The 6000-nt window shown below is 38.3% G+C and overlaps 1 protein-coding gene across 1 annotated transcript in view; it reads right to left on the reverse strand.

Annotated features, from left to right (window-relative positions):
- The window catches only part of LOC126418962 (cytochrome P450 302a1, mitochondrial), a 233072-nt gene extending 227503 nt beyond the window's left edge, over positions 1–5569 (reverse strand). The window contains exon 1 of the mRNA XM_050086008.1: positions 5422–5569. The gene's annotated coding sequence lies outside the window, so the exon portion shown is untranslated. The remainder of the gene's footprint in view (positions 1–5421) is intronic.
- Between the last annotated feature and the right edge of the window lie 431 nt (positions 5570–6000).

The following is a 6000-nucleotide window of genomic DNA, read 5'->3' on the forward strand; positions in this document are numbered from 1 at the left end:
ATTAGTAATTTATGCATTATAAACAATTTACGATAAATAATTAAAATTTGTTTTTTATTAAACATTGTAAGGTAGCTGCCATAAACAATAAGACAGATTCTGTTTTGCTTTCAGTTTTTCTAAGTTTATACAACTTGTAAATTATTTATTAACCTGTAGTGGGCAATACCGGTATTTTATATCAATACAGCTCATTTAAGGGGCTCCGGAACGCCCTATACTTGCAATGTTAAAATAGTGCTTATAAATTACATCTTTCCTCACAAAGTATTTGAGGTAGGAAGTTGAACTTTTTACAGATTATTTATTGGAATATGGGCTACAACTTAACACAGGGATTTTACAAAATTTTAGTTCAGTTATTAAAGACGATTTTTTTTCAATTGTAATGAAAATTCACATTTTTTTGCAATTTTTTATTTATATATTCAAAAATATACAGTTTTTTGGAAAAAGGCTGTGTTAAATTATGCAGAAGGTACTGTGTAACATTTACTGAAAGTTTGAAACAAATATGTTTGGAAGATCCTTAGAAAACACGTAATTAGTATAAGAAAATAAAAGTTTTGGGAATCGAGCGACAAAGATTGGATTAACTTTTTAGTGCATTCCAGGTCCATAGGATGGATTATCTTCATCCTCTGCAAACTCCTCCTCCAGCTTCCTCTTGTTCCTCCTCCTGTTTGTATTTCTAGACTCTTTACAGCCCTGTCTGCAGCCCGAAGGCATTCCTTGTCTAAAGCAAGCATCGCTCGTTGTTGTGTTCATAGATTTTGCTAGCATTTTCTTCAGTTGCAGTTACTGCAACACTGTTCCAAAAGGTGGTCATGTATGAACACTTATCGCATTTCAGTTGTATTTCACTAGCAAGTCCTACGTGCTTTATTATGGAGAGTTCCAGACCAACTTCACTACAATGAATACATCTTACACAGTTTGAAAAAATTCCTTTGAGAACCGACATATCAAATGTTTCATTCACATCCGATTCGCCCATAAAACATTCATAGTTTTCACTCATTGAACCAAGCTTCTTCTGTGAAGTTTTTTCTTTCCCACTTTGTCTGCTATGGGCAGGTGTACTTGAGAGGTTAGGTTCACTCACTTGGTTATCGTCTTTATTGTTTACAGTAATAACACATACCTTTGGCTTTCCAACATTTCTCCTTTTCTTAAAAGCCTTCAGAGGATTTCTAATAACTTTACTTTTACTCATTATTATACTTCAACAAAACAGAGACTAAAGAAACAGAATTAATTACGAATATTTTCGAGATAACGACAGAGTAAATAAACATGAAACAATTGACAATCACACCAGCGATATATATTGAACCATCACAGGTTAGCCACAACACATACTTTATCTCACATCACTAAAATGTACCTGATGAACACGGACGTTAATAATAACACCATTTGACAGCAGTTTAACAGCGCCACAGTGGGTCACGCCCATGTAGAACACATTTCAAAAAAAAATTTAATTGTAGTCTTCGGAATTGAATAAATTATATATCTATTAAAAGGTAATAGTCTGCAGATTCAGAAAACGCAAAAAAGTAAAAATTGAACTTTTCATGATTTTGAGCCTTTCCGGAGCCCCTTAAGTATTGGTTGTTCAATAATGTTTCATTTTTTATTAAACCTACGTACTGTACAAAATCGTAAAATTTGCTAAAACTCCATGGAAACAAGTAGGAGGTAGTTTTACAGGGGGAGGCGTAACTTCGGAACTTCTGTCAGGGACGCAGGGTCACCCCGGTACAACTATGCGTGGGATATCTTTTGTACACAGAGAAGGGCGGCTCGAATGGCAACAAGTTTGTTCGACGCACGGTCACGGAGATGCCGAGAAACGTGAACGGGCATACTCTTGCAAATGAACGCTGATTATTCAGCGACAGTCTACTTAACAGAACTTCAAGAACCAATGTTAAAGACAAATCTGGATAATTCGCACCCCAGCAAGAAAAGTGACAACTCGAAAACGGCAATTTTTAGTTTGTCACTGAAAAATACGTGCGAAGTGCCCCAACACACAAGAAAAATATCATGGAATTTACTGCCAACAATACTCACTCGAAATTTAAGGAAAGCTTATACAGTATAAGTTATTCTTTAAGTAGAATTTTCTCAAGTATTGCATTTTCGAGTTGTGCATCTGTTCTTGCCGGGATGTTTATATTCTTCAACCCACCACGGAACACTTCCGTGGGCATCATGGTTTAGACTTAGTTCAGCATGCACAGAGGAATCACGAAGTCATTTCTCCCGCACTTCATATGCGGTCGAAACGGGAAGAAACCGTATAACATGTGGTAATCATTGCTTCAAAGAAACTTCCATGCGTAAGTTAGACACATTCGCATGAATTAAACAATTCTTATTAACACTAGAGGGAAAAATGAACTTTATTACCCATTCTTAAAACTGCAAGTGGCTCAGAAAGGAGTTCAATGGGCGGCAACAACAATTTTTGATCATTTTCCCAATAACATAAAAGTCTGACAGGTAACAAAACGTAATTAATCTGATTTCAAATCAGATCTCCTGGACAATTCCTTTTTTCCACTGACGAATTTCTACTTACATACTGGCAACCATTAAAAGAAATTAAAAAATTAATTTACCCTCGATATGATGGCGATAATGCACGTTTCAATCCGGAGATACGCAGAAAACATCATCCTAAATTACACTAAACGCATTCATTTATTTAGAGCAGTTAGTTTATGAGCCCACACGAATAGTAAACGGTTGTAAAACAACTGACGTCTTCGCAACAAATAATTTCGCGGTAACAGCGAGCACCAAAACGGAAACAGGGATTGGTGAATACAGGGTTGTCGTGGCGAGACTGAATTCTGCAACTCCCAAATCAGCCAAACTAAACGTAAAACATATCCACCCGAGAAAAGCAGATAAAAATTCGCTTGGTACATCCCTGAGGGACAATCCAAACTAACAATCTAAGTGCAGACCAGACGTGGCTTGAATTCAAAGAATTAGTATCTACAGCAAATGAAATATTTACACTAAATAAATTAACAAATGGCGGAGCTGAGCCCCCGTGGTACACAAAACAGGTCAGAACACTGTTGCAGAAACAACAAAAAACAGAATGCAAAATTTAAAAGAAGGCAAAATCACCAAGATTAGCGATCTTTTGCAGATTTTCTGCAGCGAAAATTTGTCAAGAAATCTGGTAGATAATCTAAAGAGATTGGTCGTAAGTAAAATATGCTAGCAGTAAGACACAATCTATGGCTTCTCTGCACGACATCAATGGAAATACTATCGATGACAGTGCTGCTAAATCAGAGTTATTAAACGCAGCCTTCCGAAATTCATTCATCCGTGAAGACGATGTAAAATACTCCAGAATTCGTATCAAGAACAGCTGCCAATAAGAGTAACTAACAAATAGATATCCTCGGAGTATTGAAGCAACTTAAACCACTTGATAAAAAGCAAGTCTTCAGATCCAGACCGCACACCAACTAGATTCCTTTCAGAGTGTTCTGATGCAATAGCTCCATATTTAACAATCATACAACCGTTCGTTGGATGACAGATCCGTACCCAGACTGGAAACTTGCACAGGTCACACCAATATTTAAGAAAGGCAACGGAAGAAATCCACAGACCCACGTCATTAACGTCGATATGCAGCAGGATCTTGGAACATATCTTGTTTGAACATTATGAATTACCTTGAAGAGAACGATCAATTGGCACACAGTCAACACGGATTTAGAAAATATCGTTCTTGTGTAGCACAACTAGCTCTTTATTCACTCACCAAGTGCTGAGTGCTATCGACAAGGGAATTCAAATTAACTCCGTATTTCTAGATTTCCAGAAGGCTTTTGAAACCTTACGTCATACGCAGCTTGAAATCAAATTGCATGCTAACGAATTATCGCCACAGAGATAACAGTTTGTAGTAATTTACGGAAAGACATCGGGTACGACAGAAGTGATTCGTGGCGTTCCCCAAGGTAGTGTTATAGGCCCTCTGTTGTTCCCTATCTTTAAAAACGATTTAGGGGTCCATTTGAGCAGCCGTGTTTGTTTCCAGATGATGTTGTTGCCTACGGTATAGTAATGTCATCAAAAGATCAAAATCAACTGCAAAACGATCCAGTTAAGATATCTGTATAGTGCGAAAATTGTCAGTTGACCTTGAATAATGGGAACTGAGAGGTCGTCTACATGAGTGCTAAAACGAATCCGTTGAACTTCGGTTACACGATAAATCAGTCAAATACAAAAGCCGTAAATTTAACTAAACACCTTTGATTACAAATACGAACAACTTAAATTGGGAAGAACACACAGAAGTTGTTGTGGGAAAGGCGAACCAAAGACTGCGTTTCATTGGCACAACACTTACAAGGTACAACAAATATACTAAAGACTCGCTTACACTACGCTTGTTCCTTCTTTTGGAATAATTCTGAGCGGTGGAGATCCTTACCAGATAGGATTAACGGAATAAATCGAGAAAATTCAGAGTTGGGCAGCACGTTTTATATTATCGAGAAATACTGAGAGTCATGGACATGATACAAGATTTGGTGTGGAAGTCATTAAAACAAAGGCGTTTTTCGTTGCAATGTGATCTTCTCACAGATTTTCAGCCAACAGCTTTCTCCTCCGAATTTTGTTGACGTGGTCCTACATGTGGAAAAATGTTCATCATAAAGTAATGAAAATCAAAGCTCACGTGGAAGTTTATAGGTGTTCTTTTTCCGGCGCGCTGTTCGAGAGTGAGAATTATTGTGAAGGTGGTTGGATGAAACCTCTGCCAGGCACTTAGGTGTGACTTGCAGAGTAGCCATGTGGATGTTGATGAAGTGTAGTTGCATGTGTATGACTAAAAATAATCATGTGTTCATTAACGTTAACACCAGTCACTTATACGTATACTGTAAACCGGCTGGTTCCACATCATTCCGATAAATGAATCGTTCAAATGATCTACGGAACATATAACTAACTGGTCATGGATCTCATGGTCTTTCAGTAGTCTTTTACTTTCAAACAACCAAGACCACCTACATTTATTGTAGGTGGTCTTGAAACAACCTTGTTTTTGCGTAACGATACTCAACTACTATTAAAGAAAAAATCTAACACTTGGTGAGAGCTCAGACCCAAGCCTACCACGTTGCATACATCGGGAGAGAAAAATGCCTTGTGGCTGCTGTTTCTGCGTTAAGTAGGAACAGACCACAACACACTCGCAATTAATGATATGAAAAATCTTTTGTACATTATACCGGACAAAAAAGTTCGGTGACATGTAAAAGATGTTTTTGGCTACGACAAGGAACACTGTTCAAGAGCGTGAATGTCAGCACGGTGCGTGAGAAATCAGAAGCAAGAACCAAATACCATCTTGACAAAACTTACCTGTTAACAAAGTACCGCGAACGTAGCTCACTGGCAGATGATCCTGTGCTACTGGAACTGGTGAGTCTGTGACCTCAGGTCGCGGGCTCAGCATTTGAATAACATCAACATAAGAGTCACGTGACGAGAGAGAGAGAGAGAGAGAGAGAGAGAGAGAGAGAGAGAGAGAGAGGGGCGCCCCGGCAGGAAAAACAACACTAGTAGAAACTCAGCGTGTTGCAAGATGATTCACATACGTTGCAAGATTTTGTGCATTCAACGAAAGCATTCGTATTTTCGCCGATGAAAACTTTTAGAAATCCTTAAGTTTTATTCTGAACTAATACTCGAAGTGGTTGACACTGTTGTGGTACTGTAAAGTAAGTCTACCGGTTTTACAATCTTGTCTAAGTACGTACCGGTACAATACTTTTACTGCTCAGCACTGCAGAAAGCAACGAAGTACAATAATGAATAGAATTAGGGCTTTCCGTGATTTTCCAAGGTCGTTTAGGCATTGACGCGATGCAAGACCACGGCCGAACCCATGTCCTGTCCTCTTAGAGCGTGTTACGTACCGGTACGCTGTGTCTTGTATAT

The sequence above is a fragment of the Schistocerca serialis genome, chromosome 9 (assembly GCF_023864345.2).
Source record: "Schistocerca serialis cubense isolate TAMUIC-IGC-003099 chromosome 9, iqSchSeri2.2, whole genome shotgun sequence".
Taxonomy (NCBI): domain Eukaryota; kingdom Metazoa; phylum Arthropoda; class Insecta; order Orthoptera; family Acrididae; genus Schistocerca; species Schistocerca serialis.